At 32.0% G+C, this 15,427-nt stretch overlaps 1 protein-coding gene across 1 annotated transcript in view; it reads left to right on the top strand.

The window, feature by feature from the left end:
• Positions 1-5,587: 5,587 nt before the first annotated feature.
• The window catches only part of LOC134691692 (uncharacterized), a 48,726-nt gene continuing 38,886 nt past the window's right edge, over positions 5,588-15,427 (top strand). The window contains exon 1 of the mRNA XM_063552254.1: positions 5,588-5,650. The gene's annotated coding sequence lies outside the window, so the exon portion shown is untranslated. The remainder of the gene's footprint in view (positions 5,651-15,427) is intronic.

Below are 15,427 nucleotides of genomic sequence, written 5' to 3'. Positions count from 1 at the left end.
AAGGTCATTGAAATGTATTTCACATGACAACAGCCGTTGTCCTGCTGAAAAAACCTGGTTAAAACGATGTCTTCGGAGAAACGGGAGAACAACTGGAGCCTGCATTTCGTCCCTATACCTTGTTGTATTTAGGTTACCAACGATGATTTGAGCTCTGTGCGTTCCCGGTAGGTAATTTCGCCCCATGCCATGATTCCGCCACCATCAAATCGATCTGTTTTCTGCACGCACGCATAAGAACATCGTTCTTTGCGTCTCCGGTAGACCCTGGCTCTGCCGTCACTAAATTTCAATTTTAGATTCATCGGTAAAAAGAAACCTGTGTTTATGTTTGCCTATTCCATCGAATCTGTACCTGTGCCCATTGAAGTAGTGGCATCCTGTGACACTGTGTAAGGATACTTCCCTTCAATGGACGACTAGTTCTTAGACCAAGTTGACGCAATCGTTTACAAACTGTTCGAGCAAATCTTCTGTTGTTATGTCTTCTGTGGGTTTGTCTTGCAGTTTGTGACGCGTTTACGAATCAATTCCGGAGATGAATGATGCGGAAGACCGGGCATATGTTTTACGTGTAACTTTTTCAATTTTTGTAATGCGATCTTTTGATAACAATCTTGTTCGACACAATAAATAAAACAAGGACAACTCTATACAGGTAAACTTTTGAAAAAAGGTTATTTGTTTGAAATCAGAAAATGACATCATGTCATTTCCGATATTTTCATAATTGAGTAAATCTGATAGATCAATCATTCAGGTTACTAGTTTTAATCATAAAAAATATTTGAAATTAATATATGTGATATTTTCAAATTAAAAACCAATGTAACGTTGTTTTTTTTGTTTGCCTAGTATATTATACATAATTTACTAATATATAAAATTAAAAGACATAAAGTTTATTCGTCAATACTGAACAGATAAAACCCGAGCAGTCTGTCATTCGGAATACAGGATATACATTCGATGAGTATCTCAATATCACGTGACTTATTTAAAGCGGTCGTTTAAGGAAGATGAAACATAAGAGTAAACACAACTTTCGGGTTAATGAACTGTACTTGTAGTTCAGATCATATCTTCTATTGTTTATTTGAAAACAAAGTAATGTACTTGTCATAAGTGCTAAACACAAAGAAATCGAACCAGAATTAGAATGAACATTTCTAAAAATAACTTCCTTTTTAGGTTAAATCACAAATTGTCCAGTGTTCTATTGAAAATATTTCCAATTCAGTTTACGTTATTCAGCTTAAAGATATTGTTTTTTCTCAGAAGTTTGAATATATTAGTGGAACATTATTTAGTGAGAGGACGTCAGTAAACAAAACATTTTAAGTTGAAAATTCACGAGATGTTGCATGAAGTCTCCTTAGTCAATCTCAATAAACGACACCGGAAAGCTTTTTAACAAAGTACAAAAACATACTGAAAAAGTAATGAAATAAGACTAACATGTATAGCAAATCTGTACATTAATAATATCACTTCTGAACACAATTTAAACCATTCTTTAAACGTTGATGTTATCATTAGCAAATCTTGTTATTATCGGGAAGCACTTCCAAATGCATTGAATCAACCTCCCGGAGATAGTCTTATGTAATGCATATATAAAAATTGTCTTGAGAAATGTACGGCAAAGATAAATACCGACTATTCTTACATTGACGTTCGAATTCAAAAAAGTTAAAAAAAAAAAAAGAAAAAAAAAAAGGCCAAATAAAGACCGAAGTTATAAAGCATTGAGGACCAAAATTCCTAAATTCTTTGCCAAATACAGCTAAGGTAATATATGCCTGAGATAGAAAAGCCTAAGTATTTAAAAAAAAATCACAATTTTGTAAACAGTTAATTTATAAATATAACAATATCAATTATAATTCATGTCAGCACAAACAGTGCTGATTTCTGGGCTTGTGATACCCCCGGGAAAATAAATACTCACCAGCAGTGGCATCGACCTAGTGGTTGTAAATAAACTCATCATATATACCAGGACTAAATTTTATATATACGCCAGACGCGCGTTTCGTCTACACAAGACGCATCAGTGACGCTCGAATCCAAAAAACTTAAAAAGGCCAAATGAAGTACGAAGTTATAAAGCATTGAGGACCAAAATTCCTAAAAGTTTTGCCAAATACAGCTATGGTAATCTATGCCTGAGGTAGAAAAAGCCTAAGTATTTCAAACATTCAAAATTTTGTAAACAGTTAATTTTTAGATATAATAACAATATCAATGATAATTCATGTCAGCACAAACAGTGCTGACTACTGGTCTACATGTGTTACTAAGAACCTCAATATCACTTGAATTTACTAAAGCAGTCATTTAAAAATAAACTAAAGGAGAAACAAAACTTCCTGGCTGATGAACTGTAAATTATCTGTCAAGATCATATCTTTTATTGTTTATTTTAAAACAAAGTGATGACAATCAACTAATCCGAAGTGCTCGACACTTTTATCAAAGGAAATCGAAAACGACTCTGAATGATACTTTTTCCAAAACTAACGTTATTCCAGTGATCTTATGCTAATATTTCAATTAATTTGGTAAAGGTTTTCTTCTCATAAACATGTTTTATGTCATACTTTTAATACTGTTTGAAAATTTCACCAATAAATAAAACATTTCAAGCTTGAAATATTTAGAAGAAAATGAATGACGATCAACTTATTATAAGAATTAAATACTTTATCAAACGAAATCGAAACATAATTTGAATTAAGCTTTCCCCAAAACTAACTTTATTTGTAAGTTATATAACAAATTGACCAGTGGTCATTTGTTAATATTTCCATTTAATTAAGTGTAGTTTTTCTGATTATAGATATTTTATGTCAGACGTTTAATATAAGGAAAACATGCTATCAAAAGTCACTGAAAAACAATGTACAACATGTCATATAACAAAATCATGAACTAAAACAAATATGTACAGCATGTCATATAAGAAAATCATGAAATAAAACAGATATGTGTAGCAAATCTAAATGAAACTCAATGATGATCAATGATCGAGTATTGCTACATAAATGGAAAAAGTAATAAAATACAAAATAGGGATTTTTGTTGGGAAGGTGATGAGGAGGGAATTTTAAACCAGAGTCCTACAGGGGTAGAAACCAAAACAGCAAAAACACAAGGATATGACGGAAAACAAACCACCTATATGGAATATGGACCAACACAAAAAATGTAATCTATTCATATAAGGTGGAGTAGTTAAAATAAAGACAGGCATACAACTTTCATATCACAATTCAAATATATATATCAATTATTACAATATGTATGTTATAACATTTGATAAAAATAATTTACCTATCTGAATTTCGAATTCCGAATTCTGAATGCTGAATTCTGAATTAAAGGTGAGCCTTCTCAGCTTTCGTAGTTTTAAGAAAATAACATACTATGTTACTGGACTTTAATCATCACACAACGTCTACTAATTAACAGATTAAATTAATTTTTGCATCCGTTTTTCTGTTTCGCTATACGTAAACATTATTATGGACATAACGAGTTCATTGATTGATACAACACTATGATTAAACAGTTTAAACTTGAAAGAGACCCGTAAGGTATTCAAGCTTTTAAGTGGAAAATAAACTAAAAACGACATTGCAAACCAGAGAAAAATATGAACAGACAAACTTAAAAAAACCAAAAAACACAACATAAACAACTTAATGCGAAATATTCCAAAGTTTTAAGTATGATTCCTCTAATTTTATTTATGTTAATTATGTCCCTGATTTCATTTCGGAATATTTTAAAAATATCACTGACCTTGTCTTTTTTGTCTTTTTTTAGGAATTATTGGTCCTCAACGCTCTTTAATTTCGTACTTTATTTGGCCTTTAACATTTTTGGATTTGAGTGTCACTGATAAGTCTTTTGTAGACGAAACACGTATCTAGCGCAAGTATAAAGTTTGAATCCTGATATCTAAGAAGAGTTTATTTAGATATTAGAATAACTTCTACTGTACTAATCCTGTCATGTACTAGAAGAAAAATAAATGACATTCAGCAGACTCTTACATGTGACTTCTGGAAAATGTATAATTCATGAAAACAATGATAGTGTGGGGTTTCGAAAGATTGTTCAGTAAAGTTGTGTTTCAATTTCCTTTAAGATGAACGTAGATAAGTGTTTTACACTTTTTATCTACAAAATCTGCTTTTACATGTTATATGCTTAAATATCCGGAAATATGTTTTGATAATGAAAAACACGAGAACTCAACTCATCTGCGATATGTTCGCGCGATTGAAGATCTTTATAATCCTGGTACCTTTGATAAATATTCAGATATACAAATAAGCGTCTGATCTTAGAATGTACCAGTTTTTCCTATCCACGATTGTTTACCTTTAACTGAGAGTGACATTATAATGTACCATTTTTGTTTCTATCCCTGATTGTTTACCTTTAACTGAGAGTGACATTATAATGTACCATTTTTGTTTCTATCCCTGATTGTTTACCTTTAACTGAGAGTGACATTATAATGTATCATTTTTGTTTCTATCCCTGATTGTTTACCTTTAACTGAGAGTGACATTATAATGTACCATTTTTGTTTCTATCCCTGATTGTTTACCTTTAACTGAGAGTGACATTATAATGTACCATTTTTGTTTCTATCCCCGATTGTTTACCTTTAACTGAGAGTGACATTATAATGTACCATTTTTGTTTCTATCCCTGATTGTTTACCTTTTGATTGAGTGTGGAGTCGCATAATAAGTGTGATGCATGAACAGATATAATGTTGCATTGTCTTTCATTGGTGTAGCATACATATCGCTATTATCTTTTTGTGTATATATTGTAATACCAATGCCATTTAAAGCTTTCTTCACCATGCATAACATTGTGTTTTTTTTTTATTGTAGTAGGCTGTACGGTAACAAACAATACTACATCAAATTAAAGTGCTGTTCTCTATATATAGTTATGGCATTGGAGGTCATTGATTAGTTTACTATGATGTGAAAAAGTAACATGTCTGACATAAAAGAGTGCTATTTGCAAATGACTTATCAAGTTCAAAACAAAAAGAACTACTAAATGCATTTGACATATCATATGACCATTGAAAAATGAATGAACACAGGGAACTTCCACGCACATCAATCTCATTGAAATTTAATACATTTGAATCTTACGTGAAAATCACGTAAATTTCACCTCAAACGTGCTTATATGGGAAGTTGACGTTACAACTAAAAAAATAAAAATAATTAAAATTACACGTAAATTTTTAAATTTTATTGAAATCTTGAAAAACAATATTTTTGTGTGACTCTGTAAGTTTGACGTGACTTTTATGTGTATCTTAAGTTAACTTTAAGACTTGAGTACGGTTTTGAATAAAGATTCATTAACATTGTATTTCGATGTCTTTTTATCTATATTGATACAAGTGTTTTAAACAATTTGTTAGGCGACCACCCATCCTTGATATAGTACGAACGACATCAGATATCATCAGTACAATAATTCATAGTATTTTCATCAGGAAGAGTTTTTTCCATTTGTTTCAGTTTCCCTAAACACCTACGTTTAATCAGTCCAATAACATTGTGAAGCAACGACTGGACATCAAGCGTTCGTGTACTAAAAGGTAAGATATTATATTTGATAAAACATTCATAGATTCGAGTAAAACCTGCAACGTGTGTTTTTATACGAACAAAATCAGAAAGCCCCAAGAAATTACAATGTTTCATCATTAAACTTTACTCTTTTTTCCAGTTTTCCTAAGCTCCAAAGTTCAATTCGTCAATTATTATGTGAGGCAACAGGCCCTGTGATAAAAGTAAGATAGCTATCTTTAATAAAACATTCAAAGCAGTATGTTTACACCTTCGATGCAACTTATGTGGATATTTTTGAACTTCAAGGGACAAAACATAGATGTTCTAATTACCAATACAGGTATTGCAACAGTAACTGGTTTTGTTAGTACACAACCAAGGATGGGCGATCACTTAGTTAAAGTGTTAAATCGACATCCTTCAATAACTACAATATAACACACAAGTAATGCAACAGTAAACAGAAGTTTATACTTTAACGCACCTCGTGTCCTTCTTTTTGAACTTCAAGGGATTTCCTCAGGCTTTGTTGTTACCTTGATTCTGTTTGAGACATCAATATCCTCTAATAATCATAAAATATCAGACAAGACATAGATGTTCCTGGTATTATCTTCTTAACAATACACATATTGCAACATTGATGTTAACATATCAATCTCACATGGTTTGAAGACAAAAGGTATTTGTTATCAGCGTTTCTGTCTTTTCTTCCTTCAAAAATGGTGCTTAGACACGTTTGTAAACATTTGTTTGTAAGACATTTATAAAATTAAGTTCGTCCACTATGAATAAAATCTACTGATTCAAGATGAAATCACGTGCGTGTTCGAACCCTTCATAAACAAATCGTTATTAAGTTATAAAATAAATCATCTCAAGTAAAAGCAGTGGTCAGTAAATTTTTTAAAAATGCCAAATGAACGTCTAAGAGATAAGTTAAACACGATTGAATAGAAAAAAAGATAATATATCAGAATCTTTTGTACAATTTAATAAATGGGGACACACATTTACATCAGCAGCTGACATCTAATTTGGGTAATCAGTGGAATATTACAGGTACATTAAGAAAAACGTGGTTTCTTGAATTAACAATATAAAAAGCATATTTGAATAAATGTATAATTCTATTGAAAAAATTAAAGAAATAATAATAATACAAAAAGAAATACTAAAATGATTTGACCTGTTTTCATGCTACTACTGGAGAAATGTATGAATTAAGTAGACAACAATTTCCAAATTATTCACTTTTTGATTTCCTTGTGATCATTATCATCATTAAACATTTGTGACCGCCCATCGTTGGTTGTGTACTTACAAAATCAGATAGTGTCAGTAAAAGTATTAATAATGTTTTCATCAGGAAGTTTTTGTATCTCTGTTTGTGTTAGCTTCTCTCAATGTATACTTTTAATCATGCAATAATTACTATTAAGCATTAGATGAACATCAAGGTTTCTAGTGATAAAAGTTAAGATATATATTGTTGATAAAACATTCAGTAGACGTTCACACTGTCGTTGTAATCTATGTCGCTCTTTTTTTAATTTCAAATGATCAACTCAGTGTTTGCTTGTTATTTTGATTCGTATCGTACTAATCGATAGACGAGATGTTACTCACGATTATCTTCAATTACCTCAAAAAACCATACAAATATATATGTTCCTGCTATTATAAATAGTATAAGACCACATGGAAAATGTATGTCAAACAAGTATTAATACATGTTTATTTAAGCATAATGCACACTATGGCTCTTCAACTAATTCGGTTTTTATACATCAGTGCATGTCTTTCAACTGTTCGGCCTTAAGTGTTCCTTATCAAGTCAAGGTCGTTAAAAACTTCCATTTGTTGTGTCATCAATGTAAATCCTGAAAAACTCGTCGGAAGTATGACATTTAAAACGTGTTGAATTCATTTAATCTTCAGAATTTGTAAGGCCGTAATAAGATAAAAATAAAATGAAAAAAGAAGGACTCACTAATATAAAATAGAAAAGATAAGAGTATTTGGTACAACTTCCAGTCGCAGATATTTCATGCATCTTCAAGATGAAAACAAACACCTAATATGATACTCTTGAGATCGACGTACCTATCGCTACTGCGACAGGAATATACCCAGTGTTATATGCAATAACATTGTATATAGGGAAATGCTTTAGCAATGTATATGGTGTAATGCTTAAAATTTACTGGTGTAAGCATTTACCAACGGCAACCTTATGATATTGTATCAAGTTTGATGCTTTAAAAATTTACCTAATAACATTTTAAATAAATGTACTCAGTGTAAAAGCACGGATGATGATTATTTATTATGTATGCATATAATGTAATTTTAATTATTCTTTTATTCACAATATATATGTGGTTTTTGGCTTGATTCTGACCAATGTTTATATTCCAAATATATATGTATATGCCATTATTTTTGTTGTTGGTACCAATTATGTAAATCAATTGTATTTAATGTAATGTCCTTTATGGGCCCTGTAATTTGGGAAATAAAAATATTCCATTCTATTCTAAACGTATTACTAAACAGGTTTACCTAGCGTAGTGCCGTACGAATATAGCCTCTGCATAATACAAATGCATAGCTTTCCTATTTACATAATATAAGACAATAAGGAGATGTGGTATGACATCCAATGAGACAACTATCCGCCACTGGTTAAATAAAGCATTCTATGTAAGCAATAACTATAAACAACCATACTGTTTTAAACAATTAAAGGGATGAAAACATATTGTGTAGGCCACAAAAGAACCCGACATGAAAAACACGAATAATTTCAAACGAGAAAATCAACGGCCTTAAGGATGTATTCTTATGACATTTCAGTCTCCTTCAGTCTCGTTAAAAATCTCGTTCTTGTGTGTGTTACGTTTCGGTGTTATGTCGTTGTTCTCCTCTTATATTCAATGCGTTTCCCTCGGTTTCTGTTTGTTACCCCGAATTTGTTTTTTGTCCATGGATTTATGAGTTTTGAACAGCGGTATACTACTGTTGCCTTTATTCTTGAATTATTTCCAAAACATGTGATGCAGGTTGAAAATATCAATGAATTCTAAAAATATTATAATCAAACATAACTCTGTGAAAAAAATGTGTATTTACAATGAACGGTCTTTGAGAACTGCAGTTTTCAAATTTTACGACCAATCAAATCAGTATTTTTAGCCATAACTTTGAGAAAATGGGTGAGGGATACAAAAAATGATTTTACAAGAAAGTATGAAAAGAAGTTTAATTGTGGAATTGTGATTTTTTTCCAGAAAATAGCCCCAAAATAGGTAAAAAATCGATGCAAAATGGGAAATTCATCAATATTGGACATTTTTAAAGGGCCGTAGCAAAAAAAGAAGTTCACCCCCATATGATTTGTTCATTGCCAATTATTTTGTTATAAACCCAAAAATCAGGTTAAGAAAAAAAGTTTAATTCTAGAAATTTTTGGCTACTCAGAGGTGTACATCCTTAAAAAAATAGTTACGAATCAAATCAAATGCCATGTTGTGAAGTGGTAGACTTGAACCAAAGTGAATAACTACCAGTAAACCATTAGTCCAATAACGCAAGACTTTGGAGTTCAAAATAATTTACATTCAACGATTTTGATCGAATATATATAAAAAAGAATTTGGAAAGGGGGGGGGGGTGTGGAGTGGTCAATATTAATACTAAAAATAATATATATCCGATAAAAATGTTGAATGATAATGATATGAAACTCCAAATTCTTATTTTATTGGACTAGTACACCACAGGCTTCTCAATTCTTGTATTAACATGAACTAGTTAAACCCATAGAGCTGACCGAGTGCGAGATCCTCCTGGATAATTACTGGGGTCGTTAGACATCCCTTGCAGAGAACTTCGGTTAAAATAAAAAATAAATCTTTAAAATGCTATCGAAGTGCAAACCATGCAAAATTCTGAAATCATTTCACCTCTCATTCCGTTAAACATGAAATTCAAGTTACAAGCGTTGAAAAGCTTTCCTGACCTCTTTTCTTTAACCGTAATAATATTATATTTTACTTATTCATAATCTGGAATTGAGACTTGAGAATAAAATGTTACTTCAAAATTATATTCTCTAATTTTAAATGATGTACACAGGCACAATAAAAAAAAATGTTTGCTATCTCTTCGAAATTGGAATTTAATAAAGAAGAAATTACGTGTCATATTTTTATCTTACATTTATGTGTTCTTTCAATTTCAAATTTGGTTCTAAATTTAGATTTAGTTTTCCTATAAATTGCGGACGAAATAGAAGAAACCTCTTTATTTTCTGCACATGTATGAAAAAGTTGAAAACAGGGAGTTGAATGACATAGTTTTTACTTATTCTTGGATAAATGTTTAGAGTGATCACTATTCAGTTAACTGAGTAAATTAATTTGTTTGGGCCGGCCTATTTTTTTTATTTTCTGTCTTTGTTCTTCCGACTTGTAAGTGTTGCACAGCCACTCGTGGTCAAATTATATTCTTTTGGTATAGTCTTTCTTTTAAATGGATATAAATTATATGTCCTAAAATATGTCCTAAAATATTCATTTGCACAAAATACGAACATGTCAACGGTCTTTTAAATTCAATAACTAATTTCACATGTGTTTCATTCCTTATTATTCGTAACCTAAAACTTTATGTTGAGAATTGAGTGTTTTCGTTTAAAACTACGGTTTTTTAAAACCATGTTGTTGAGTCAATTCAGGTTTCATTTTAATTAATCAGATATCAATAGAAGAAGAATTGTCTCATGTTTATTTGTTTATAGTTCTGTTGTGAGGCGTTTTTACAATCTGTTGATATTATAAACACGAAATGCCTTCTCCCACGCATCCAAAACAAGCACCTAAACAAAAACAGTCAACTGGTATTAAAGTAAGGCTGCATGAAACAATACTATGCTTTGATTTCTAAATAGAGTAATTCAGACAATTTCTCGTGATTAGGTTTTAAGATAGCACAGGAGTGCTTGTTGGATTCACGATAGACTGCACGAAGTAGTTTCTCTGTGTGTCTGTTCTTGGAGGAAGGGAGATATCTTGGGTAACTAACGTCGAACGTTTAAAAATTAATCCCGTATTCCGCTAGGGGCGTTCAATTACGTACACTTCGCCTTAAACAAACAAAAAATGTTTGAAAAAAATATGATTTATATTACCACAATTTTAATAACAACATGAAGTGTTTTTTGTACAAAAAATGCATTTTACAACTTTTACTGTAGTCGATCTTTACAATGTCAGACATTTCAAAATTAGTCTTCAGATGACTGTTCACATCATGGTTGATCGTTATACGCCAAAGAATAAGTACTTTCTGCGCAGCCTCCTCTGAAATGGATAACCGCATCTAAACGTCTTCTGATTTCTGCCATACATCGACCCATTTGTTACTAAGGTAGCAGCAACCATTTCTGATGGAGGGTAATGTTTATTTCATGATGTGTTTGAATTGGGGTGTCCTTTCGCGCACCTTCAGCCCAACATTGTCCCATTTATGCTCGATATGGTTCAAATCTGGGCTACGATCAGGCCAAGGAAGATGAACCGAATTCCATTGGAACAATGGATCTTCCTCCATGATGCTAATTTTCTACTTTGGCGAGCTCTGCACTCCATTGGATACGGAAAGCTGTGTGTTTGTTCGTAAGCAAAGGTCTCCGAAATGGTCTTATCGCAAAATAACCAGTAGCGATGAGTCGATCTCGGAAAGTTCTTGGTAAAAGGCTCTTGTTTGCCCACCACCTTCTTTTTAGGATTGTTTTGTGTGCAATGGATTTCCTTCTGACCAACCTCCATTATGTTTGATTTTCCGTAGCAAATGGTTTAGGGTGTCTTCTATATCTCTGAAGGTCTTTAATATCGTTTATTGTCTCATTTTATTCTCAAAACGACTTATAGTGAAATGGTATATACCAACAATACGTGCAGTTGTCACAACGACATCCCTGCTTCTGTCATGCTGATAATCTGCCATTTTGCTGCAGTTAAGAGTTTCGAGGACCCATTATAAGGTGTCAATCACATAACTTTTAAAAATTTGGTCATTTAAAGTGTTGAAAACAATGAGGATAACAACATCTGTTTTGCTGTTTACGGGTACAGTAGCTGCATGTGCAGATAATAATTTATCGAGTCGATATTTATTGATTAAACTCAAGTGATATTTAAATAATGTTTACCTTAGCCATATTTGGGACAACTTTTTGGAATTGTGGATCCTCAATGCTCTTCAACTTTGTATTTATTTGGCTTTTTAACTATACTGAGTGCCAATGAAAACGCAACACTTGGTTTTTCAAAAATAAAATTTATATTAGAAATGATAATCTCTCAAAATAAATTGTTCTTGAAAATTAACAATTCTAACAAAAGATCGATATCAAACAAAAATGTTCCATTGTCATCTTTCAGACGCTATAGGTGAACGAAACATCCAATGTCGAATCATCATTCACAGTCCTAACAAAACATGTTACAACCCAGTTGTGTAGCGCAATCTCGACAGCGCCGTGGAATTAATCAACCCAGACTTGTAATGTGATCTCGAGGAATGTTGTTCCACTTGTCCCGCATATCAAACTCAAGCTGACTTTATGATATTGGGGGGTGGTTTTCATCGTCTAAATCATGTCCAATCTGATGCAAAATTTGCACGATCGGACCAAAATCGGGTGAAACACGTGACATTTGGCCAAGATGGGTGTCAAATGTCTATGTAACATCCACTGACGGTTTTTGGTACACAATGAATGATTTATGGTCTACAGAATTCAATATTTACGCCTTACGGCGGTTTAGATGTCACTAAGGAAAGACTTTGGTGCTTTTTAACGATTTCTGCGCAAATGATGCTTTACTGAAATTGCTCCAAAGGATCTACCGTGACCACCATTTAACTCTCGTGACCTTTGTACACCCATCAGAGTAAATATCGAATATGTTTAATACCAAATGTATCGGTACGGCTGAGCGTTTCTTGCTTTTTGTACCCCGGGATGTCGCTTATCATTAAATGATCCATTTTGGTTGAATTTGTGGATGATTTGGGTTATTGTAGAGGCTACAACTTCAGTCTTCTCGTAATTTTATGTACTGAAAGGCTTCATTGAATCATGCCCAAAACTGCATGTCGCTGGATGTCAGAAAGTCCTGGCATTTACTCAGATGTTTATTGCAGTTTCCTTACAATAAGGGCGGGAAAAGTCATGACATTAGCCAAGCTTTAAATGACAAAATCGTGAAAACGGTGCGTATGTTACAAAGCGGTGAACTCGGTTTATGTCCGTTCAAAATAACCCTTACTTCGCATTTGTTCAAAAAATCACTCAACCGTAAAGTTGTCGTCAATTGTCTTAAAAGTTATTTTAAACCAACTATATAAAGTTTTAATATAAATAAAATAAAAATTATAAGATTTTTTTGAAAAATAAAAGTTTTGCGTTTTCATTGGCACTCAGTTTATTTTGATCTGAGCGTCACTGATGAGTCTTCTGCAGACGAAACGCGCGTCTGGCGTATAAAATTATAATCCTGGTACTTTTGATAACTATTTACACCACTAGGTCGATGCCACTGCTGGTGGACGTTTCGTCCCCGAGGGTATCACCAGCCCAGTAGTCAGCACTTCGGTGTTGACATGAATATCAATTATATGGTCATTTTTATAAATTTTCTGTTTACAAAACTTTGAATTTTTCGAAAAACTAAGGATTTTCTTACCCCAGGAGTAGATTACCTTAGCCATATTTGGCACAACTTTTTGGAATTTTGGATCCTCAATGCTTTTCAACTTTGTATTTATTTGGCTTTTTAACTATTTTGATCTGAGCGTCATTGATGAGTCTTATGTAGACGAAACGCGCGTCTGGCGTATAAAATTATAATCCTGCTACTTTTGATAACTAATAACTACTTCTATTTTTCCAAATTATATAGCAAAAAAATAAAGAGTGTTTTTTTAATTTCAATTTCAATTAGGTGTTGCAATACTTTTCTCCATGTGTATTTGTATATTATTTCAAATATCAATGTACCCACAGTGTATTCGGTTAAGTTTCTGAATGTTTACTCTTCATAGATAGTCAAGGCCGTTCAGGAAAAACCAACAATCGTTCACATGATATATGGATGTGAATGGAAGCCTGTATCCGTGCCATGCTCCAGCCTATCTGCGAATAAAAGTGGCGGACCACACTTTTAATTAGCAAATACATATACGAATAGATAATCAGAAAAAGCAACTTTAATTGCAATCAGCAATTAAAAAAAAAGGAACTTACTATGTTGAACGACGGCTAGAAAGTGAAGCGCTCGAAAAACACCAATATATCGTAAGACAAAATTCTACTTCTGATTGGTAAATTTTGTCATGCCTTATGAATATTTATGAAAACGTAACGACAATACAATGTTTTCCCGCTTTACTATACGAACCGCGGAAAAATACAATTATATATAGTTCGTTTCTATGTTGGATTTTAGTTTTTCTGTTGTGTCATTATTCTCCTCTTATATTTGATGTTTTTTTTTTCTCAATTTGAGTTTGTAAACCGGATTTGTTTTTTCTCAATCGAATCATGAATTTTGAACATCGGTATACAACTGTTGCATGTACTTAGGGAGGCTCGAGGGTATACAAATTTCAGATTTATTTTTCATTACACATTTTATTTATTTCCTCTTGTAGTTGTAACTTTAGCATATAGTACAAAAATCGTGCTGGCCCCAGATTACTTTTGAAATGTATTTATCATTGAAAAAGCTCCAAAGTACCTTCCCCTGGTGCAAACATGCCATTTTTTGGCATAAGAAATTGAAATATCTTTTTTTTTACCTCATCGGCATGATCGGTGACCTATATTTTTTATTATAATTTTTTAATAAATTGTTCATAAATTTAACTATTGTAAAATTCGATTTCTGTAATTAAGTTCTTTTTTTATTTCGATATAACCTCTTTTTCATCTAAAAGTTCAACAGAAAAAAAGTATGCTTCCTTCGGAGGCAGATTGTTAGCGTAAATAAACGATGAAACCTTCTTTTCATTTTATTTTTCTATTTAGTATAAGAATGAGTTCATCTATAGAAAAATATAGCGAAATCCTATATTAAAAAAAAAAAAAAAATAGGACCCGCGAGCCCACTTTCACTTTACTAAAGCCATGTACATATATGTTAGAACGTATTTTGAAATAGAATAATAACAAATTTAAGCAAACATATAGAAACCAACTCTAAAATGGACTCATTATTTATAATTTTGAATATTGTACATAAATTAGCATATTTACCTACGATATCGGGATATCGGTATTTAGTCGGATCTTAAAATGGATATGTGATTTGTTACAAACCGAAATTTATGAAAATGTGCCGAAATGTTCGACACTTAGTCAAATCTGTATTTGGGTAAGATGATGCAAGCATACAATTTTTATTGCGACTTACACTTTGAGAATGAACAAATGTTTTACTACTTTATTAAAGTATTGTGTAAAAAAGTTAATTATGAGCTATGAAAGTCAAGTGGCTCGATCATTTTTCTGCTGAAGTTTTTGAAAAATTTAAATAAATATTGTTTACCATGGGTTAACAATCAATAGTCTTCACTATCCTATGGATTAACAACTTTTGGTTTTATCTATAATTTAGAATCTTCATTGAAGTTGGAGTACGAATGCATACTTAAAATATAATTAGTTATATTGATGTGCCATTTTTGTACAAGAGTGACATTCCTATGTATTATGTGCCGATTCGAAAAAA

The sequence above is a fragment of the Mytilus trossulus genome, chromosome 11, assembly GCF_036588685.1.
Source record: "Mytilus trossulus isolate FHL-02 chromosome 11, PNRI_Mtr1.1.1.hap1, whole genome shotgun sequence".
Classification (NCBI taxonomy): Eukaryota; Metazoa; Mollusca; class Bivalvia; order Mytilida; family Mytilidae; genus Mytilus; species Mytilus trossulus.
This window is presented reverse-complemented; position numbering and strand designations above follow the sequence as displayed.